This window comes from Staurois parvus, unplaced genomic scaffold, assembly GCF_062004578.1.
Source record: "Staurois parvus isolate SC_StPar_1 unplaced genomic scaffold, SC_StPar_1.0 ptg002695l, whole genome shotgun sequence".
Lineage (NCBI taxonomy): Eukaryota > Metazoa > Chordata > Amphibia > Anura > Ranidae > Staurois > Staurois parvus.
The window spans coordinates 24693-38716 of NW_028320491.1; the positions used below are offsets into that span (position 1 = coordinate 24693).

General features: G+C 53.8%; 68 non-coding genes across 68 annotated transcripts; all 68 read right to left on the minus strand.

The window, feature by feature from the left end:
- Nucleotides 1-50: 50 nt before the first annotated feature.
- Nucleotides 51-170, minus strand: LOC149429545 (5S ribosomal RNA). Its single transcript, XR_016310351.1, has one exon. It is a non-coding gene; the product is annotated as a 5S ribosomal RNA (ribosomal RNA).
- Nucleotides 171-257: 87 nt separating this feature from the next.
- LOC149429546 (5S ribosomal RNA) lies at nucleotides 258-376 on the minus strand. The gene has a single exon (XR_016310150.1). It is a non-coding gene; the product is annotated as a 5S ribosomal RNA (ribosomal RNA).
- An 87-nt stretch (nucleotides 377-463) lies between these two features.
- LOC149429547 (5S ribosomal RNA) lies at nucleotides 464-582 on the minus strand. The gene has a single exon (XR_016310151.1). It is a non-coding gene; the product is annotated as a 5S ribosomal RNA (ribosomal RNA).
- Nucleotides 583-669: 87 nt separating this feature from the next.
- On the minus strand, nucleotides 670-788 carry LOC149429548 (5S ribosomal RNA). The gene has a single exon (XR_016310311.1). It is a non-coding gene; the product is annotated as a 5S ribosomal RNA (ribosomal RNA).
- An 87-nt stretch (nucleotides 789-875) lies between these two features.
- LOC149429549 (5S ribosomal RNA) lies at nucleotides 876-994 on the minus strand. The gene has a single exon (XR_016310152.1). It is a non-coding gene; the product is annotated as a 5S ribosomal RNA (ribosomal RNA).
- An 87-nt stretch (nucleotides 995-1081) lies between these two features.
- LOC149429550 (5S ribosomal RNA) lies at nucleotides 1082-1200 on the minus strand. The gene has a single exon (XR_016310153.1). It is a non-coding gene; the product is annotated as a 5S ribosomal RNA (ribosomal RNA).
- Nucleotides 1201-1287: 87 nt separating this feature from the next.
- LOC149429551 (5S ribosomal RNA) lies at nucleotides 1288-1406 on the minus strand. The gene has a single exon (XR_016310154.1). It is a non-coding gene; the product is annotated as a 5S ribosomal RNA (ribosomal RNA).
- An 87-nt stretch (nucleotides 1407-1493) lies between these two features.
- LOC149429552 (5S ribosomal RNA) lies at nucleotides 1494-1612 on the minus strand. Its single transcript, XR_016310156.1, has one exon. It is a non-coding gene; the product is annotated as a 5S ribosomal RNA (ribosomal RNA).
- Nucleotides 1613-1699: 87 nt separating this feature from the next.
- Nucleotides 1700-1818, minus strand: LOC149429553 (5S ribosomal RNA). The gene has a single exon (XR_016310157.1). It is a non-coding gene; the product is annotated as a 5S ribosomal RNA (ribosomal RNA).
- Nucleotides 1819-1905: 87 nt separating this feature from the next.
- Nucleotides 1906-2024, minus strand: LOC149429554 (5S ribosomal RNA). The gene has a single exon (XR_016310344.1). It is a non-coding gene; the product is annotated as a 5S ribosomal RNA (ribosomal RNA).
- An 87-nt stretch (nucleotides 2025-2111) lies between these two features.
- Nucleotides 2112-2230, minus strand: LOC149429555 (5S ribosomal RNA). Its single transcript, XR_016310158.1, has one exon. It is a non-coding gene; the product is annotated as a 5S ribosomal RNA (ribosomal RNA).
- An 87-nt stretch (nucleotides 2231-2317) lies between these two features.
- On the minus strand, nucleotides 2318-2436 carry LOC149429556 (5S ribosomal RNA). Its single transcript, XR_016310159.1, has one exon. It is a non-coding gene; the product is annotated as a 5S ribosomal RNA (ribosomal RNA).
- An 87-nt stretch (nucleotides 2437-2523) lies between these two features.
- On the minus strand, nucleotides 2524-2642 carry LOC149429557 (5S ribosomal RNA). Its single transcript, XR_016310160.1, has one exon. It is a non-coding gene; the product is annotated as a 5S ribosomal RNA (ribosomal RNA).
- An 87-nt stretch (nucleotides 2643-2729) lies between these two features.
- On the minus strand, nucleotides 2730-2848 carry LOC149429558 (5S ribosomal RNA). The gene has a single exon (XR_016310161.1). It is a non-coding gene; the product is annotated as a 5S ribosomal RNA (ribosomal RNA).
- Nucleotides 2849-2935: 87 nt separating this feature from the next.
- On the minus strand, nucleotides 2936-3054 carry LOC149429559 (5S ribosomal RNA). Its single transcript, XR_016310163.1, has one exon. It is a non-coding gene; the product is annotated as a 5S ribosomal RNA (ribosomal RNA).
- Nucleotides 3055-3141: 87 nt separating this feature from the next.
- On the minus strand, nucleotides 3142-3260 carry LOC149429560 (5S ribosomal RNA). Its single transcript, XR_016310164.1, has one exon. It is a non-coding gene; the product is annotated as a 5S ribosomal RNA (ribosomal RNA).
- An 87-nt stretch (nucleotides 3261-3347) lies between these two features.
- On the minus strand, nucleotides 3348-3466 carry LOC149429561 (5S ribosomal RNA). The gene has a single exon (XR_016310165.1). It is a non-coding gene; the product is annotated as a 5S ribosomal RNA (ribosomal RNA).
- Nucleotides 3467-3553: 87 nt separating this feature from the next.
- LOC149429562 (5S ribosomal RNA) lies at nucleotides 3554-3672 on the minus strand. Its single transcript, XR_016310322.1, has one exon. It is a non-coding gene; the product is annotated as a 5S ribosomal RNA (ribosomal RNA).
- An 87-nt stretch (nucleotides 3673-3759) lies between these two features.
- LOC149429563 (5S ribosomal RNA) lies at nucleotides 3760-3878 on the minus strand. Its single transcript, XR_016310166.1, has one exon. It is a non-coding gene; the product is annotated as a 5S ribosomal RNA (ribosomal RNA).
- Nucleotides 3879-3965: 87 nt separating this feature from the next.
- Nucleotides 3966-4084, minus strand: LOC149429564 (5S ribosomal RNA). Its single transcript, XR_016310168.1, has one exon. It is a non-coding gene; the product is annotated as a 5S ribosomal RNA (ribosomal RNA).
- Nucleotides 4085-4171: 87 nt separating this feature from the next.
- On the minus strand, nucleotides 4172-4290 carry LOC149429565 (5S ribosomal RNA). The gene has a single exon (XR_016310169.1). It is a non-coding gene; the product is annotated as a 5S ribosomal RNA (ribosomal RNA).
- Nucleotides 4291-4377: 87 nt separating this feature from the next.
- Nucleotides 4378-4496, minus strand: LOC149429566 (5S ribosomal RNA). The gene has a single exon (XR_016310170.1). It is a non-coding gene; the product is annotated as a 5S ribosomal RNA (ribosomal RNA).
- Nucleotides 4497-4583: 87 nt separating this feature from the next.
- LOC149429567 (5S ribosomal RNA) lies at nucleotides 4584-4702 on the minus strand. The gene has a single exon (XR_016310171.1). It is a non-coding gene; the product is annotated as a 5S ribosomal RNA (ribosomal RNA).
- An 87-nt stretch (nucleotides 4703-4789) lies between these two features.
- On the minus strand, nucleotides 4790-4908 carry LOC149429568 (5S ribosomal RNA). The gene has a single exon (XR_016310403.1). It is a non-coding gene; the product is annotated as a 5S ribosomal RNA (ribosomal RNA).
- Nucleotides 4909-4995: 87 nt separating this feature from the next.
- On the minus strand, nucleotides 4996-5114 carry LOC149429569 (5S ribosomal RNA). The gene has a single exon (XR_016310172.1). It is a non-coding gene; the product is annotated as a 5S ribosomal RNA (ribosomal RNA).
- Nucleotides 5115-5201: 87 nt separating this feature from the next.
- Nucleotides 5202-5320, minus strand: LOC149429570 (5S ribosomal RNA). Its single transcript, XR_016310173.1, has one exon. It is a non-coding gene; the product is annotated as a 5S ribosomal RNA (ribosomal RNA).
- An 87-nt stretch (nucleotides 5321-5407) lies between these two features.
- Nucleotides 5408-5526, minus strand: LOC149429571 (5S ribosomal RNA). Its single transcript, XR_016310174.1, has one exon. It is a non-coding gene; the product is annotated as a 5S ribosomal RNA (ribosomal RNA).
- An 87-nt stretch (nucleotides 5527-5613) lies between these two features.
- Nucleotides 5614-5732, minus strand: LOC149429572 (5S ribosomal RNA). The gene has a single exon (XR_016310388.1). It is a non-coding gene; the product is annotated as a 5S ribosomal RNA (ribosomal RNA).
- Nucleotides 5733-5819: 87 nt separating this feature from the next.
- Nucleotides 5820-5938, minus strand: LOC149429573 (5S ribosomal RNA). Its single transcript, XR_016310175.1, has one exon. It is a non-coding gene; the product is annotated as a 5S ribosomal RNA (ribosomal RNA).
- An 87-nt stretch (nucleotides 5939-6025) lies between these two features.
- Nucleotides 6026-6144, minus strand: LOC149429574 (5S ribosomal RNA). The gene has a single exon (XR_016310207.1). It is a non-coding gene; the product is annotated as a 5S ribosomal RNA (ribosomal RNA).
- Nucleotides 6145-6231: 87 nt separating this feature from the next.
- LOC149429575 (5S ribosomal RNA) lies at nucleotides 6232-6350 on the minus strand. The gene has a single exon (XR_016310176.1). It is a non-coding gene; the product is annotated as a 5S ribosomal RNA (ribosomal RNA).
- Nucleotides 6351-6437: 87 nt separating this feature from the next.
- LOC149429576 (5S ribosomal RNA) lies at nucleotides 6438-6556 on the minus strand. Its single transcript, XR_016310177.1, has one exon. It is a non-coding gene; the product is annotated as a 5S ribosomal RNA (ribosomal RNA).
- An 87-nt stretch (nucleotides 6557-6643) lies between these two features.
- LOC149429577 (5S ribosomal RNA) lies at nucleotides 6644-6762 on the minus strand. Its single transcript, XR_016310179.1, has one exon. It is a non-coding gene; the product is annotated as a 5S ribosomal RNA (ribosomal RNA).
- An 87-nt stretch (nucleotides 6763-6849) lies between these two features.
- Nucleotides 6850-6968, minus strand: LOC149429578 (5S ribosomal RNA). Its single transcript, XR_016310180.1, has one exon. It is a non-coding gene; the product is annotated as a 5S ribosomal RNA (ribosomal RNA).
- Nucleotides 6969-7055: 87 nt separating this feature from the next.
- LOC149429579 (5S ribosomal RNA) lies at nucleotides 7056-7174 on the minus strand. Its single transcript, XR_016310312.1, has one exon. It is a non-coding gene; the product is annotated as a 5S ribosomal RNA (ribosomal RNA).
- Nucleotides 7175-7261: 87 nt separating this feature from the next.
- LOC149429580 (5S ribosomal RNA) lies at nucleotides 7262-7380 on the minus strand. The gene has a single exon (XR_016310181.1). It is a non-coding gene; the product is annotated as a 5S ribosomal RNA (ribosomal RNA).
- An 87-nt stretch (nucleotides 7381-7467) lies between these two features.
- On the minus strand, nucleotides 7468-7586 carry LOC149429581 (5S ribosomal RNA). The gene has a single exon (XR_016310182.1). It is a non-coding gene; the product is annotated as a 5S ribosomal RNA (ribosomal RNA).
- Nucleotides 7587-7673: 87 nt separating this feature from the next.
- On the minus strand, nucleotides 7674-7792 carry LOC149429582 (5S ribosomal RNA). Its single transcript, XR_016310320.1, has one exon. It is a non-coding gene; the product is annotated as a 5S ribosomal RNA (ribosomal RNA).
- Nucleotides 7793-7879: 87 nt separating this feature from the next.
- Nucleotides 7880-7998, minus strand: LOC149429583 (5S ribosomal RNA). Its single transcript, XR_016310183.1, has one exon. It is a non-coding gene; the product is annotated as a 5S ribosomal RNA (ribosomal RNA).
- An 87-nt stretch (nucleotides 7999-8085) lies between these two features.
- Nucleotides 8086-8204, minus strand: LOC149429584 (5S ribosomal RNA). The gene has a single exon (XR_016310184.1). It is a non-coding gene; the product is annotated as a 5S ribosomal RNA (ribosomal RNA).
- An 80-nt stretch (nucleotides 8205-8284) lies between these two features.
- On the minus strand, nucleotides 8285-8403 carry LOC149429585 (5S ribosomal RNA). Its single transcript, XR_016310185.1, has one exon. It is a non-coding gene; the product is annotated as a 5S ribosomal RNA (ribosomal RNA).
- An 87-nt stretch (nucleotides 8404-8490) lies between these two features.
- Nucleotides 8491-8609, minus strand: LOC149429586 (5S ribosomal RNA). The gene has a single exon (XR_016310287.1). It is a non-coding gene; the product is annotated as a 5S ribosomal RNA (ribosomal RNA).
- Nucleotides 8610-8696: 87 nt separating this feature from the next.
- On the minus strand, nucleotides 8697-8815 carry LOC149429587 (5S ribosomal RNA). Its single transcript, XR_016310186.1, has one exon. It is a non-coding gene; the product is annotated as a 5S ribosomal RNA (ribosomal RNA).
- Nucleotides 8816-8902: 87 nt separating this feature from the next.
- Nucleotides 8903-9021, minus strand: LOC149429588 (5S ribosomal RNA). The gene has a single exon (XR_016310187.1). It is a non-coding gene; the product is annotated as a 5S ribosomal RNA (ribosomal RNA).
- An 87-nt stretch (nucleotides 9022-9108) lies between these two features.
- On the minus strand, nucleotides 9109-9227 carry LOC149429589 (5S ribosomal RNA). The gene has a single exon (XR_016310188.1). It is a non-coding gene; the product is annotated as a 5S ribosomal RNA (ribosomal RNA).
- An 87-nt stretch (nucleotides 9228-9314) lies between these two features.
- LOC149429590 (5S ribosomal RNA) lies at nucleotides 9315-9433 on the minus strand. The gene has a single exon (XR_016310190.1). It is a non-coding gene; the product is annotated as a 5S ribosomal RNA (ribosomal RNA).
- Nucleotides 9434-9520: 87 nt separating this feature from the next.
- Nucleotides 9521-9639, minus strand: LOC149429591 (5S ribosomal RNA). The gene has a single exon (XR_016310389.1). It is a non-coding gene; the product is annotated as a 5S ribosomal RNA (ribosomal RNA).
- Nucleotides 9640-9726: 87 nt separating this feature from the next.
- LOC149429592 (5S ribosomal RNA) lies at nucleotides 9727-9845 on the minus strand. The gene has a single exon (XR_016310191.1). It is a non-coding gene; the product is annotated as a 5S ribosomal RNA (ribosomal RNA).
- Nucleotides 9846-9932: 87 nt separating this feature from the next.
- LOC149429593 (5S ribosomal RNA) lies at nucleotides 9933-10051 on the minus strand. The gene has a single exon (XR_016310396.1). It is a non-coding gene; the product is annotated as a 5S ribosomal RNA (ribosomal RNA).
- Nucleotides 10052-10138: 87 nt separating this feature from the next.
- Nucleotides 10139-10257, minus strand: LOC149429594 (5S ribosomal RNA). Its single transcript, XR_016310192.1, has one exon. It is a non-coding gene; the product is annotated as a 5S ribosomal RNA (ribosomal RNA).
- Nucleotides 10258-10344: 87 nt separating this feature from the next.
- Nucleotides 10345-10463, minus strand: LOC149429595 (5S ribosomal RNA). The gene has a single exon (XR_016310193.1). It is a non-coding gene; the product is annotated as a 5S ribosomal RNA (ribosomal RNA).
- An 87-nt stretch (nucleotides 10464-10550) lies between these two features.
- Nucleotides 10551-10669, minus strand: LOC149429596 (5S ribosomal RNA). The gene has a single exon (XR_016310194.1). It is a non-coding gene; the product is annotated as a 5S ribosomal RNA (ribosomal RNA).
- An 87-nt stretch (nucleotides 10670-10756) lies between these two features.
- LOC149429597 (5S ribosomal RNA) lies at nucleotides 10757-10875 on the minus strand. Its single transcript, XR_016310195.1, has one exon. It is a non-coding gene; the product is annotated as a 5S ribosomal RNA (ribosomal RNA).
- An 87-nt stretch (nucleotides 10876-10962) lies between these two features.
- On the minus strand, nucleotides 10963-11081 carry LOC149429598 (5S ribosomal RNA). The gene has a single exon (XR_016310196.1). It is a non-coding gene; the product is annotated as a 5S ribosomal RNA (ribosomal RNA).
- An 87-nt stretch (nucleotides 11082-11168) lies between these two features.
- LOC149429599 (5S ribosomal RNA) lies at nucleotides 11169-11288 on the minus strand. Its single transcript, XR_016310352.1, has one exon. It is a non-coding gene; the product is annotated as a 5S ribosomal RNA (ribosomal RNA).
- An 87-nt stretch (nucleotides 11289-11375) lies between these two features.
- LOC149429600 (5S ribosomal RNA) lies at nucleotides 11376-11494 on the minus strand. Its single transcript, XR_016310197.1, has one exon. It is a non-coding gene; the product is annotated as a 5S ribosomal RNA (ribosomal RNA).
- An 87-nt stretch (nucleotides 11495-11581) lies between these two features.
- Nucleotides 11582-11700, minus strand: LOC149429601 (5S ribosomal RNA). The gene has a single exon (XR_016310198.1). It is a non-coding gene; the product is annotated as a 5S ribosomal RNA (ribosomal RNA).
- An 87-nt stretch (nucleotides 11701-11787) lies between these two features.
- Nucleotides 11788-11906, minus strand: LOC149429602 (5S ribosomal RNA). Its single transcript, XR_016310199.1, has one exon. It is a non-coding gene; the product is annotated as a 5S ribosomal RNA (ribosomal RNA).
- Nucleotides 11907-11993: 87 nt separating this feature from the next.
- On the minus strand, nucleotides 11994-12112 carry LOC149429603 (5S ribosomal RNA). Its single transcript, XR_016310201.1, has one exon. It is a non-coding gene; the product is annotated as a 5S ribosomal RNA (ribosomal RNA).
- An 87-nt stretch (nucleotides 12113-12199) lies between these two features.
- Nucleotides 12200-12318, minus strand: LOC149429604 (5S ribosomal RNA). Its single transcript, XR_016310202.1, has one exon. It is a non-coding gene; the product is annotated as a 5S ribosomal RNA (ribosomal RNA).
- An 87-nt stretch (nucleotides 12319-12405) lies between these two features.
- LOC149429605 (5S ribosomal RNA) lies at nucleotides 12406-12524 on the minus strand. Its single transcript, XR_016310373.1, has one exon. It is a non-coding gene; the product is annotated as a 5S ribosomal RNA (ribosomal RNA).
- Nucleotides 12525-12611: 87 nt separating this feature from the next.
- On the minus strand, nucleotides 12612-12730 carry LOC149429606 (5S ribosomal RNA). Its single transcript, XR_016310204.1, has one exon. It is a non-coding gene; the product is annotated as a 5S ribosomal RNA (ribosomal RNA).
- Nucleotides 12731-12817: 87 nt separating this feature from the next.
- Nucleotides 12818-12936, minus strand: LOC149429607 (5S ribosomal RNA). Its single transcript, XR_016310205.1, has one exon. It is a non-coding gene; the product is annotated as a 5S ribosomal RNA (ribosomal RNA).
- An 87-nt stretch (nucleotides 12937-13023) lies between these two features.
- LOC149429608 (5S ribosomal RNA) lies at nucleotides 13024-13142 on the minus strand. Its single transcript, XR_016310206.1, has one exon. It is a non-coding gene; the product is annotated as a 5S ribosomal RNA (ribosomal RNA).
- Nucleotides 13143-13229: 87 nt separating this feature from the next.
- LOC149429609 (5S ribosomal RNA) lies at nucleotides 13230-13348 on the minus strand. Its single transcript, XR_016310323.1, has one exon. It is a non-coding gene; the product is annotated as a 5S ribosomal RNA (ribosomal RNA).
- Nucleotides 13349-13435: 87 nt separating this feature from the next.
- Nucleotides 13436-13554, minus strand: LOC149429610 (5S ribosomal RNA). Its single transcript, XR_016310438.1, has one exon. It is a non-coding gene; the product is annotated as a 5S ribosomal RNA (ribosomal RNA).
- An 87-nt stretch (nucleotides 13555-13641) lies between these two features.
- LOC149429611 (5S ribosomal RNA) lies at nucleotides 13642-13760 on the minus strand. The gene has a single exon (XR_016310208.1). It is a non-coding gene; the product is annotated as a 5S ribosomal RNA (ribosomal RNA).
- Nucleotides 13761-13847: 87 nt separating this feature from the next.
- On the minus strand, nucleotides 13848-13966 carry LOC149429612 (5S ribosomal RNA). The gene has a single exon (XR_016310209.1). It is a non-coding gene; the product is annotated as a 5S ribosomal RNA (ribosomal RNA).
- Between the last annotated feature and the right edge of the window lie 58 nt (nucleotides 13967-14024).

Here is a 14024-nt window from a genome sequence, read left to right on the forward strand (position 1 = left end):
CTTGGCAAGCTGGCCATTTGAGCCGAAAAAGAAGCCGAGCAAAAGACAAAAGCCTACAGCACCTGGTATTTCCCAGGCGGTCTCCCATCCAGGTACTAACCAGGCCCTACGCTGCTTAGCTTCCGAGATCAGACGAGATCGGGCGCATTCAGAGTGATGTGGCCGTAGGCGCTTCTCTTTGGAGCCCTCAATCTACTTCAATTGGTGCTTGGCAAGCTGGCCATTTGAGCCGAAAAAGAAGCCGAGCAAAAGACAAAAGCCTACAGCACCTGGTATTCCCAGGCGGTCTCCCATCCAGGTACTAACCAGGCCCTACGCTGCTTAGCTTCCGAGATCAGACGAGATCGGGCGCATTCAGAGTGATGTGGCCGTAGGCGCTTCTCTTTGGAGCCCTCAATCTACTTCAATTGGTGCTTGGCAAGCTGGCCATTTGAGCCGAAAAAGAAGCCGAGCAAAAGACAAAAGCCTACAGCACCTGGTATTCCCAGGCGGTCTCCCATCCAGGTACTAACCAGGCCCTACGCTGCTTAGCTTCCGAGATCAGACGAGATCGGGCGCATTCAGAGTGATGTGGCCGTAGGCGCTTCTCTTTGGAGCCCTCAATCTACTTCAATTGGTGCTTGGCAAGCTGGCCATTTGAGCCGAAAAAGAAGCCGAGCAAAAGACAAAAGCCTACAGCACCTGGTATTCCCAGGCGGTCTCCCATCCAGGTACTAACCAGGCCCTACGCTGCTTAGCTTCCGAGATCAGACGAGATCGGGCGCATTCAGAGTGATGTGGCCATAGGCGCTTCTCTTTGGAGCCCTCAATCTACTTCAATTGGTGCTTGGCAAGCTGGCCATTTGAGCCGAAAAAGAAGCCGAGCAAAAGACAAAAGCCTACAGCACCTGGTATTCCCAGGCGGTCTCCCATCCAGGTACTAACCAGGCCCTACGCTGCTTAGCTTCCGAGATCAGACGAGATCGGGCGCATTCAGAGTGATGTGGCCGTAGGCGCTTCTCTTTGGAGCCCTCAATCTACTTCAATTGGTGCTTGGCAAGCTGGCCATTTGAGCCGAAAAAGAAGCCGAGCAAAAGACAAAAGCCTACAGCACCTGGTATTCCCAGGCGGTCTCCCATCCAGGTACTAACCAGGCCCTACGCTGCTTAGCTTCCGAGATCAGACGAGATCGGGCGCATTCAGAGTGATGTGGCCGTAGGCGCTTCTCTTTGGAGCCCTCAATCTACTTCAATTGGTGCTTGGCAAGCTGGCCATTTGAGCCGAAAAAGAAGCCGAGCAAAAGACAAAAGCCTACAGCACCTGGTATTCCCAGGCGGTCTCCCATCCAGGTACTAACCAGGCCCTACGCTGCTTAGCTTCCGAGATCAGACGAGATCGGGCGCATTCAGAGTGATGTGGCCGTAGGCGCTTCTCTTTGGAGCCCTCAATCTACTTCAATTGGTGCTTGGCAAGCTGGCCATTTGAGCCGAAAAAGAAGCCGAGCAAAAGACAAAAGCCTACAGCACCTGGTATTCCCAGGCGGTCTCCCATCCAGGTACTAACCAGGCCCTACGCTGCTTAGCTTCCGAGATCAGACGAGATCGGGCGCATTCAGAGTGATGTGGCCGTAGGCGCTTCTCTTTGGAGCCCTCAATCTACTTCAATTGGTGCTTGGCAAGCTGGCCATTTGAGCCGAAAAAGAAGCCGAGCAAAAGACAAAAGCCTACAGCACCTGGTATTCCCAGGCGGTCTCCCATCCAGGTACTAACCAGGCCCTACGCTGCTTAGCTTCCGAGATCAGACGAGATCGGGCGCATTCAGAGTGATGTGGCCGTAGGCGCTTCTCTTTGGAGCCCTCAATCTACTTCAATTGGTGCTTGGCAAGCTGGCCATTTGAGCCGAAAAAGAAGCCGAGCAAAAGACAAAAGCCTACAGCACCTGGTATTCCCAGGCGGTCTCCCATCCAGGTACTAACCAGGCCCTACGCTGCTTAGCTTCCGAGATCAGACGAGATCGGGCGCATTCAGAGTGATGTGGCCGTAGGTGCTTCTCTTTGGAGCCCTCAATCTACTTCAATTGGTGCTTGGCAAGCTGGCCATTTGAGCCGAAAAAGAAGCCGAGCAAAAGACAAAAGCCTACAGCACCTGGTATTCCCAGGCGGTCTCCCATCCAGGTACTAACCAGGCCCTACGCTGCTTAGCTTCCGAGATCAGACGAGATCGGGCGCATTCAGAGTGATGTGGCCGTAGGCGCTTCTCTTTGGAGCCCTCAATCTACTTCAATTGGTGCTTGGCAAGCTGGCCATTTGAGCCGAAAAAGAAGCCGAGCAAAAGACAAAAGCCTACAGCACCTGGTATTCCCAGGCGGTCTCCCATCCAGGTACTAACCAGGCCCTACGCTGCTTAGCTTCCGAGATCAGACGAGATCGGGCGCATTCAGAGTGATGTGGCCGTAGGCGCTTCTCTTTGGAGCCCTCAATCTACTTCAATTGGTGCTTGGCAAGCTGGCCATTTGAGCCGAAAAAGAAGCCGAGCAAAAGACAAAAGCCTACAGCACCTGGTATTCCCAGGCGGTCTCCCATCCAGGTACTAACCAGGCCCTACGCTGCTTAGCTTCCGAGATCAGACGAGATCGGGCGCATTCAGAGTGATGTGGCCGTAGGCGCTTCTCTTTGGAGCCCTCAATCTACTTCAATTGGTGCTTGGCAAGCTGGCCATTTGAGCCGAAAAAGAAGCCGAGCAAAAGACAAAAGCCTACAGCACCTGGTATTCCCAGGCGGTCTCCCATCCAGGTACTAACCAGGCCCTACGCTGCTTAGCTTCCGAGATCAGACGAGATCGGGCGCATTCAGAGTGATGTGGCCGTAGGCGCTTCTCTTTGGAGCCCTCAATCTACTTCAATTGGTGCTTGGCAAGCTGGCCATTTGAGCCGAAAAAGAAGCCGAGCAAAAGACAAAAGCCTACAGCACCTGGTATTCCCAGGCGGTCTCCCATCCAGGTACTAACCAGGCCCTACGCTGCTTAGCTTCCGAGATCAGACGAGATCGGGCGCATTCAGAGTGATGTGGCCGTAGGCGCTTCTCTTTGGAGCCCTCAATCTACTTCAATTGGTGCTTGGCAAGCTGGCCATTTGAGCCGAAAAAGAAGCCGAGCAAAAGACAAAAGCCTACAGCACCTGGTATTCCCAGGCGGTCTCCCATCCAGGTACTAACCAGGCCCTACGCTGCTTAGCTTCCGAGATCAGACGAGATCGGGCGCATTCAGAGTGATGTGGCCGTAGGCGCTTCTCTTTGGAGCCCTCAATCTACTTCAATTGGTGCTTGGCAAGCTGGCCATTTGAGCCGAAAAAGAAGCCGAGCAAAAGACAAAAGCCTACAGCACCTGGTATTCCCAGGCGGTCTCCCATCCAGGTACTAACCAGGCCCTACGCTGCTTAGCTTCCGAGATCAGACGAGATCGGGCGCATTCAGAGTGATGTGGCCGTAGGCGCTTCTCTTTGGAGCCCTCAATCTACTTCAATTGGTGCTTGGCAAGCTGGCCATTTGAGCCGAAAAAGAAGCCGAGCAAAAGACAAAAACCTACAGCACCTGGTATTCCCAGGCGGTCTCCCATCCAGGTACTAACCAGGCCCTACGCTGCTTAGCTTCCGAGATCAGACGAGATCGGGCGCATTCAGAGTGATGTGGCCGTAGGCGCTTCTCTTTGGAGCCCTCAATCTACTTCAATTGGTGCTTGGCAAGCTGGCCATTTGAGCCGAAAAAGAAGCCGAGCAAAAGACAAAAGCCTACAGCACCTGGTATTCCCAGGCGGTCTCCCATCCAGGTACTAACCAGGCCCTACGCTGCTTAGCTTCCGAGATCAGACGAGATCGGGCGCATTCAGAGTGATGTGGCCGTAGGCGCTTCTCTTTGGAGCCCTCAATCTACTTCAATTGGTGCTTGGCAAGCTGGCCATTTGAGCCGAAAAAGAAGCCGAGCAAAAGACAAAAGCCTACAGCACCTGGTATTCCCAGGCGGTCTCCCATCCAGGTACTAACCAGGCCCTACGCTGCTTAGCTTCCGAGATCAGACGAGATCGGGCGCATTCAGAGTGATGTGGCCGTAGGCGCTTCTCTTTGGAGCCCTCAATCTACTTCAATTGGTGCTTGGCAAGCTGGCCATTTGAGCCGAAAAAGAAGCCGAGCAAAAGACAAAAGCCTACAGCACCTGGTATTCCCAGGCGGTCTCCCATCCAGGTACTAACCAGGCCCTACGCTGCTTAGCTTCCGAGATCAGACGAGATCGGGCGCATTCAGAGTGATGTGGCCGTAGGCGCTTCTCTTTGGAGCCCTCAATCTACTTCAATTGGTGCTTGGCAAGCTGGCCATTTGAGCCGAAAAAGAAGCCGAGCAAAAGACAAAAGCCTACAGCACCTGGTATTCCCAGGCGGTCTCCCATCCAGGTACTAACCAGGCCCTACGCTGCTTAGCTTCCGAGATCAGACGAGATCGGGCGCATTCAGAGTGATGTGGCCGTAGGCGCTTCTCTTTGGAGCCCTCAATCTACTTCAATTGGTGCTTGGCAAGCTGGCCATTTGAGCCGAAAAAGAAGCCGAGCAAAAGACAAAAGCCTACAGCACCTGGTATTCCCAGGCGGTCTCCCATCCAGGTACTAACCAGGCCCTACGCTGCTTAGCTTCCGAGATCAGACGAGATCGGGCGCATTCAGAGTGATGTGGCCGTAGGCGCTTCTCTTTGGAGCCCTCAATCTACTTCAATTGGTGCTTGGCAAGCTGGCCATTTGAGCCGAAAAAGAAGCCGAGCAAAAGACAAAAGCCTACAGCACCTGGTATTCCCAGGCGGTCTCCCATCCAGGTACTAACCAGGCCCTACGCTGCTTAGTTTCCGAGATCAGACGAGATCGGGCGCATTCAGAGTGATGTGGCCGTAGGCGCTTCTCTTTGGAGCCCTCAATCTACTTCAATTGGTGCTTGGCAAGCTGGCCATTTGAGCCGAAAAAGAAGCCGAGCAAAAGACAAAAGCCTACAGCACCTGGTATTCCCAGGCGGTCTCCCATCCAGGTACTAACCAGGCCCTACGCTGCTTAGCTTCCGAGATCAGACGAGATCGGGCGCATTCAGAGTGATGTGGCCGTAGGCGCTTCTCTTTGGAGCCCTCAATCTACTTCAATTGGTGCTTGGCAAGCTGGCCATTTGAGCCGAAAAAGAAGCCGAGCAAAAGACAAAAGCCTACAGCACCTGGTATTCCCAGGCGGTCTCCCATCCAGGTACTAACCAGGCCCTACGCTGCTTAGCTTCCGAGATCAGACGAGATCGGGCGCATTCAGAGTGATGTGGCCGTAGGCGCTTCTCTTTGGAGCCCTCAATCTACTTCAATTGGTGCTTGGCAAGCTGGCCATTTGAGCCGAAAAAGAAGCCGAGCAAAAGACAAAAGCCTACAGCACCTGGTATTCCCAGGCGGTCTCCCATCCAGGTACTAACCAGGCCCTACGCTGCTTAGCTTCCGAGATCAGACGAGATCGGGCGCATTCAGAGTGATGTGGCCGTAGGCGCTTCTCTTTGGAGCCCTCAATCTACTTCAATTGGTGCTTGGCAAGCTGGCCATTTGAGCCGAAAAAGAAGCCGAGCAAAAGACAAAAGCCTACAGCACCTGGTATTCCCAGGCGGTCTCCCATCCAGGTACTAACCAGGCCCTACGCTGCTTAGCTTTCGAGATCAGACGAGATCGGGCGCATTCAGAGTGATGTGGCCGTAGGCGCTTCTCTTTGGAGCCCTCAATCTACTTCAATTGGTGCTTGGCAAGCTGGCCATTTGAGCCGAAAAAGAAGCCGAGCAAAAGACAAAAGCCTACAGCACCTGGTATTCCCAGGCGGTCTCCCATCCAGGTACTAACCAGGCCCTACGCTGCTTAGCTTCCGAGATCAGACGAGATCGGGCGCATTCAGAGTGATGTGGCCGTAGGCGCTTCTCTTTGGAGCCCTCAATCTACTTCAATTGGTGCTTGGCAAGCTGGCCATTTGAGCCGAAAAAGAAGCCGAGCAAAAGACAAAAGCCTACAGCACCTGGTATTCCCAGGCGGTCTCCCATCCAGGTACTAACCAGGCCCTACGCTGCTTAGCTTCCGAGATCAGATGAGATCGGGCGCATTCAGAGTGATGTGGCCGTAGGCGCTTCTCTTTGGAGCCCTCAATCTACTTCAATTGGTGCTTGGCAAGCTGGCCATTTGAGCCGAAAAAGAAGCCGAGCAAAAGACAAAAGCCTACAGCACCTGGTATTCCCAGGCGGTCTCCCATCCAGGTACTAACCAGGCCCTACGCTGCTTAGCTTCCGAGATCAGACGAGATCGGGCGCATTCAGAGTGATGTGGCCGTAGGCGCTTCTCTTTGGAGCCCTCAATCTACTTCAATTGGTGCTTGGCAAGCTGGCCATTTGAGCCGAAAAAGAAGCCGAGCAAAAGACAAAAGCCTACAGCACCTGGTATTCCCAGGCGGTCTCCCATCCAGGTACTAACCAGGCCCTACGCTGCTTAGCTTCCGAGATCAGACGAGATCGGGCGCATTCAGAGTGATGTGGCCGTAGGCGCTTCTCTTTGGAGCCCTCAATCTACTTCACTTGGTGCTTGGCAAGCTGGCCATTTGAGCCGAAAAAGAAGCCGAGCAAAAGACAAAAGCCTACAGCACCTGGTATTCCCAGGCGGTCTCCCATCCAGGTACTAACCAGGCCCTACGCTGCTTAGCTTCCGAGATCAGACGAGATCGGGCGCATTCAGAGTGATGTGGCCGTAGGCGCTTCTCTTTGGAGCCCTCAATCTACTTCAATTGGTGCTTGGCAAGCTGGCCATTTGAGCCGAAAAAGAAGCCGAGCAAAAGACAAAAGCCTACAGCACCTGGTATTCCCAGGCGGTCTCCCATCCAGGTACTAACCAGGCCCTACGCTGCTTAGCTTCCGAGATCAGACGAGATCGGGCGCATTCAGAGTGATGTGGCCGTAGGCGCTTCTCTTTGGAGCCCTCAATCTACTTCAATTGGTGCTTGGCAAGCTGGCCATTTGAGCCGAAAAAGAAGCCGAGCAAAAGACAAAAGCCTACAGCACCTGGTATTCCCAGGCGGTCTCCCATCCAGGTACTAACCAGGCCCTACGCTGCTTAGCTTCCGAGATCAGACGAGATCGGGCGCATTCAGAGTGATGTGGCCATAGGCGCTTCTCTTTGGAGCCCTCAATCTACTTCACTTGGTGCTTGGCAAGCTGGCCATTTGAGCCGAAAAAGAAGCCGAGCAAAAGACAAAAGCCTACAGCACCTGGTATTCCCAGGCGGTCTCCCATCCAGGTACTAACCAGGCCCTACGCTGCTTAGCTTCCGAGATCAGACGAGATCGGGCGCATTCAGAGTGATGTGGCCGTAGGCGCTTCTCTTTGGAGCTCTCAATCTACTTCAATTGGTGCTTGGCAAGCTGGCCATTTGAGCCGAAAAAGAAGCCGAGCAAAAGACAAAAGCCTACAGCACCTGGTATTCCCAGGCGGTCTCCCATCCAGGTACTAACCAGGCCCTACGCTGCTTAGCTTCCGAGATCAGACGAGATCGGGCGCATTCAGAGTGATGTGGCCGTAGGCGCTTCTCTTTGGAGCCCTCAATCTACTTCAATTGGTGCTTGGCAAGCTGGCCATTTGAGCCGAAAAAGAAGCCGAGCAAAAGACAAAAGCCTACAGCACCTGGTATTCCCAGGCGGTCTCCCATCCAGGTACTAATCAGGCCCTACGCTGCTTAGCTTCCGAGATCAGACGAGATCGGGCGCATTCAGAGTGATGTGGCCGTAGGCGCTTCTCTTTGGAGCCCTCAATCTACTTCAATTGGTGCTTGGCAAGCTGGCCATTTGAGCCGAAAAAGAAGCCGAGCAAAAGACAAAAGCCTACAGCACCTGGTATTCCCAGGCGGTCTCCCATCCAGGTACTAACCAGGCCCTACGCTGCTTAGCTTCCGAGATCAGACGAGATCGGGCGCATTCAGAGTGATGTGGCCGTAGGCGCTTCTCTTTGGAGCCCTCAATCTACTTCAATTGGTGCTTGGCAAGCTGGCCATTTGAGCCGAAAAAGAAGCCGAGCAAAAGACAAAAGCCTACAGCACCTGGTATTCCCAGGCGGTCTCCCATCCAGGTACTAACCAGGCCCTACGCTGCTTAGCTTCCGAGATCAGACGAGATCGGGCGCATTCAGAGTGATGTGGCCGTAGGCGCTTCTCTTTGGAGCCCTCAATCTACTTCAATTGGTGCTTGGCAAGCTGGCCATTTGAGCCGAAAAAGAAGCCGAGCAAAAGCCTACAGCACCTGGTATTCCCAGGCGGTCTCCCATCCAGGTACTAACCAGGCCCTACGCTGCTTAGCTTCCGAGATCAGACGAGATCGGGCGCATTCAGAGTGATGTGGCCGTAGGCGCTTCTCTTTGGAGCCCTCAATCTACTTCAATTGGTGCTTGGCAAGCTGGCCATTTGAGCCGAAAAAGAAGCCGAGCAAAAGACAAAAGCCTACAGCACCTGGTATTCCCATGCGGTCTCCCATCCAGGTACTAACCAGGCCCTACGCTGCTTAGCTTCCGAGATCAGACGAGATCGGGCGCATTCAGAGTGATGTGGCCGTAGGCGCTTCTCTTTGGAGCCCTCAATCTACTTCAATTGGTGCTTGGCAAGCTGGCCATTTGAGCCGAAAAAGAAGCCGAGCAAAAGACAAAAGCCTACAGCACCTGGTATTCCCAGGCGGTCTCCCATCCAGGTACTAACCAGGCCCTACGCTGCTTAGCTTCCGAGATCAGACGAGATCGGGCGCATTCAGAGTGATGTGGCCGTAGGCGCTTCTCTTTGGAGCCCTCAATCTACTTCAATTGGTGCTTGGCAAGCTGGCCATTTGAGCCGAAAAAGAAGCCGAGCAAAAGACAAAAGCCTACAGCACCTGGTATTCCCAGGCGGTCTCCCATCCAGGTACTAACCAGGCCCTACGCTGCTTAGCTTCCGAGATCAGACGAGATCGGGCGCATTCAGAGTGATGTGGCCGTAGGCGCTTCTCTTTGGAGCCCTCAATCTACTTCAATTGGTGCTTGGCAAGCTGGCCATTTGAGCCGAAAAAGAAGCCGAGCAAAAGACAAAAGCCTACAGCACCTGGTATTCCCAGGCGGTCTCCCATCCAGGTACTAACCAGGCCCTACGCTGCTTAGCTTCCGAGATCAGACGAGATCGGGCGCATTCAGAGTGATGTGGCCGTAGGCGCTTCTCTTTGGAGCCCTCAATCTACTTCAATTGGTGCTTGGCAAGCTGGCCATTTGAGCCGAAAAAGAAGCCGAGCAAAAGACAAAAGCCTACAGCACCTGGTATTCCCAGGCGGTCTCCCATCCAGGTACTAACCAGGCCCTACGCTGCTTAGCTTCCGAGATCAGACGAGATCGGGCGCATTCAGAGTGATGTGGCCGTAGGCGCTTCTCTTTGGAGCCCTCAATCTACTTCAATTGGTGCTTGGCAAGCTGGCCATTTGAGCCGAAAAAGAAGCCGAGCAAAAGACAAAAGCCTACAGCACCTGGTATTCCCAGGCGGTCTCCCATCCAGGTACTAACCAGGCCCTACGCTGCTTAGCTTTCGAGATCAGACGAGATCGGGCGCATTCAGAGTGATGTGGCCGTAGGCGCTTCTCTTTGGAGCCCTCAATCTACTTCAATTGGTGCTTGGCAAGCTGGCCATTTGAGCCGAAAAAGAAGCCGAGCAAAAGACAAAAGCCTACAGCACCTGGTATTCCCAGGCGGTCTCCCATCCAGGTACTAACCAGGCCCTACGCTGCTTAGCTTCCGAGATCAGACGAGATCGGGCGCATTCAGAGTGATGTGGCCGTAGGCGCTTCTCTTTGGAGCCCTCAATCTACTTCAATTGGTGCTTGGCAAGCTGGCCATTTGAGCCGAAAAAGAAGCCGAGCAAAAGACAAAAGCCTACAGCACCTGGTATTCCCAGGCGGTCTCCCATCCAGGTACTAACCAGGCCCTACGCTGCTTAGCTTCCGTGATCAGATGAGATCGGGCGCATTCAGAGTGATGTGGCCGTAGGCGCTTCTCTTTGGAGCCCTCAATCTACTTCAATTGGTGCTTGGCAAGCTGGCCATTTGAGCCGAAAAAGAAGCCGAGCAAAAGACAAAAGCCTACAGCACCTGGTATTCCCAGGCGGTCTCCCATCCAGGTACTAACCAGGCCCTACGCTGCTTAGCTTCCGAGATCAGACGAGATCGGGCGCATTCAGAGTGATGTGGCCGTAGGCGCTTCTCTTTGGAGCCCTCAATCTACTTCAATTGGTGCTTGGCAAGCTGGCCATTTGAGCCGAAAAAGAAGCCGAGCAAAAGACAAAAGCCTACAGCACCTGGTATTCCCAGGCGGTCTCCCATCCAGGTACTAACCAGGCCCTACGCTGCTTAGCTTCCGAGATCAGACGAGATCGGGCGCATTCAGAGTGATGTGGCCGTAGGCGCTTCTCTTTGGAGCCCTCAATCTACTTCACTTGGTGCTTGGCAAGCTGGCCATTTGAGCCGAAAAAGAAGCCGAGCAAAAGACAAAAGCCTACAGCACCTGGTATTCCCAGGCGGTCTCCCATCCAGGTACTAACCAGGCCCTACGCTGCTTAGCTTCCGAGATCAGACGAGATCGGGCGCATTCAGAGTGATGTGGCCGTAGGCGCTTCTCTTTGGAGCCCTCAATCTACTTCAATTGGTGCTTGGCAAGCTGGCCATTTGAGCCGAAAAAGAAGCCGAGCAAAAGACAAAAGCCTACAGCACCTGGTATTCCCAGGCGGTCTCCCATCCAGGTACTAACCAGGCCCTACGCTGCTTAGCTTCCGAGATCAGACGAGATCGGGCGCATTCAGAGTGATGTGGCCGTAGGCGCTTCTCTTTGGAGCCCTCAATCTACTTCAATTGGTGCTTGGCAAGCTGGCCATTTGAGCCGAAAAAGAAGCCGAGCAAAAGACAAAAGCCTACAGCACCTGGTATTCCCAGGCGGTCTCCCATCCAGGTACTAACCAGGCCCTACGCTGCTTAGCTTCCGAGATCAGACGAGATCGGGCGCATTCAGAGTGATGTGGCCGTAGGCGCTTCTCTTTGGAGCCCTCAATCTACTTCACTTGGTGCTTGGCAAGCTGGCCATTTGAGCCGAAAAAGAAGCCGAGCAAAAGACAAAAGCCTACAGCACCTGGTATTTCCCAGGCGGTCTCCCATCCAGGTACTAACCAGGCCCTACGCTGCTTAGCTTCCGAGATCAGACGAGATCGGGCGCATTCAGAGTGATGTGGCCGTAGGCGCTTCTCTTTGGAGCTCTCAATCTACTTCAATTGGTGCTTGGCAAGCTGGCCATTTGAGCCGAAAAAGAAGCCGAGCAAAAGACAAAAGCCTACAGCACCTGGTATTCCCAGGCGGTCTCCCATCCAGGTACTAACCAGGCCCTACGCTGCTTAGCTTCCGAGATCAGACGAGATCGGGCGCATTCAGAGTGATGTGGCCGTAGGCGCTTCTCTTTGGAGCCCTCAATCTACTTCAATTGGTGCTTGGCAAGCTGGCCATTTGAGCCGAAAAAGAAGCCGAGCAAAAGACAAAAGCCTACAGCACCTGGTATTCCCAGGCGGTCTCCCATCCAGGTACTAACCAGGCCCTACGCTGCTTAGCTTCCGAGATCAGACGAGATCGGGCGCATTCAGAGTGATGTGGCCGTAGGCGCTTCTCTTTGGAGCCCTCAATCTACTTCAATTGGTGCTTGGCAAGCTGGCCATTTGAGCCGAAAAAGAAGCCGAGCAAAAGACAAAAGCCTACAGCACCTGGTATTCCCAGGCGGTCTCCCATCCAGGTACTAACCAGGCCCTACGCTGCTTAGCTTCCGAGATCAGACGAGATCGGGCGCATTCAGAGTGATGTGGCCGTAGGCGCTTCTCTTTGGAGCCCTCAATCTACTTCAATTGGTGCTTGGCAAGCTGGCCATTTGAGCCGAAAAAGAAGCCGAGCAAAAGACAAAAGCCTACAGCACCTGGTATTCCCAGGCGGTCTCCCATCCAGGTACTAACCAGGCCCTACGCTGCTTAGCTTCCGAGATCAGACGAGATCGGGCGCATTCAGAGTGATGTGGCCGTAGGCGCTTCTCTTTGGAGCCCTCAATCTACTTCAATTGGTGCTTGGCAAGCTGGCCATTTGAGCCGAAAAAGAAGCCGAGCAAAAGACAAAAGCCTACAGCACCTGGTATTCCCAGGCGGTCTCCCATCCAGGTACTAACCAGGCCCTACGCTGCTTAGCTTCCGAGATCAGACGAGATCGGGCGCATTCAGAGTGATGTGGCCGTAGGCGCTTCTCTTTGGAGCCCTCAATCTACTTCAATTGGTGCTTGGCAAGCTGGCCATTTGAGCCGAAAAAGAAGCCGAGCAAAAGACAAAAGCCTACAGCACCTGGTATTCCCAGGCGGTCTCCCATCCAGGTACTAACCAGGCCCTATGCTGCTTAGCTTCCGAGATCAGACGAGATCGGGCGCATTCAGAGTGATGTGGCCGTAGGCGCTTCTCTTTGGAGCCCTCAATCTACTTCAATTGGTGCTTGGCAAGCTGGCCATTTGAGCCGAAAAAGAAGCCGAGCAAAAGACAAAAGCCTACAGCACCTGGTATTCCCAGGCGGTCTCCCATCCAGGTACTAACCAGGCCCTACGCTGCTTAGCTTCCGAGATCAGACGAGATCGGGCGCATTCAGAGTGATGTGGCCGTAGGCGCTTCTCTTTGGAGCCCTCAATCTACTTCAATTGGTGCTTGGCAAGCTGGCCATTTGAGCCGAAAAAGAAGCCGAGCAAAAGACAAAAGCCTACAGCACCTGGTATTCCCAGGCGGTCTCCCATCCAGGTACTAACCAGGCCCTACGCTGCTTAGCTTCCGAGATCAGACGAGATCGGGCGCATTCAGAGTGATGTGGCCGTAGGCGCTTCTCTTTGGAGCCCTCAATCTACTTCAATTGGTGCTTGGCAAGCTGGCCATTTGAGCCGAAAAAGAAGCCGAGCAAAAGACAAAAGCCTACAGCACCTGGTATTCCCAGGCGGTCTCCCATCCAGGTACTAACCAGGCCCTACGCTGCTTAGCTTCCGAGATCAGACGAGATCGGGCGCATTCAGAGTGATGTGGCCGTAGGCGCTTCTCTTTGGAGCCCTCAATCTACTTCAATTGGTGCTTGGCAAGCTGGCCATTTGAGCCGAAAAAGAAGCCGAGCAAAAGACAAAAGCCTACAGCACCTGGTATTCCCAGGCGGTCTCCCATCCAGGTACTAACCAGGCCCTACGCTGCTTAGCTTCCGAGATCAGACGAGATCGGGCGCATTCAGAGTGATGTGGCCGTAAGCGCTTCTCTTTGGAGCCCTCAATCTACTTCAATTGGTGCTTGGCAAGCTGGCCATTTGAGCCGAAAAAGAAGCCGAGCAAAAGACAAAAGCCTACAGCACCTGGTATTCCCAGGCGGTCTCCCATCCAGGTACTAACCAGGCCCTACGCTGCTTAGCTTCCGAGATCAGACGATATCGGGCGCATTCAGAGTGATGTGGCCGTAGGCGCTTCTCTTTGGAGCCCTCAATCTACTTCAATTGGTGCTTGGCAAGCTGGCCATTTGAGCCGAAAAAGAAGCCGAGCAAAAGACAAAAGCCTACAGCACCTGGTATTCCCAGGCGGTCTCCCATCCAGGTACTAACCAGGCCCTACGCTGCTTAGCTTCCGAGATCAGACGAGATCGGGCGCATTCAGAGTGATGTGGCCGTAGGCGCTGCTCTTTGGAGCCCTCAATCTACTTCAATTGGTGCTTGGCAAGCTGGCCATTTGAGCCGAAAAAGAAGCCGAGCAAAAGACAAAAGCCTACAGCACCTGGTATTCCCAGGCGGTCTCCCATCCAGGTACTAACCAGGCCCTACGCTGCTTAGCTTCCGAGATCAGACGAGATCGGGCGCATTCAGAGTGATGTGGCCGTAGGCGCTTCTCTTTGGAGCCCTCAATCTACTTCAATTGGTGCTTGGCAAGCTGGCCATTTGA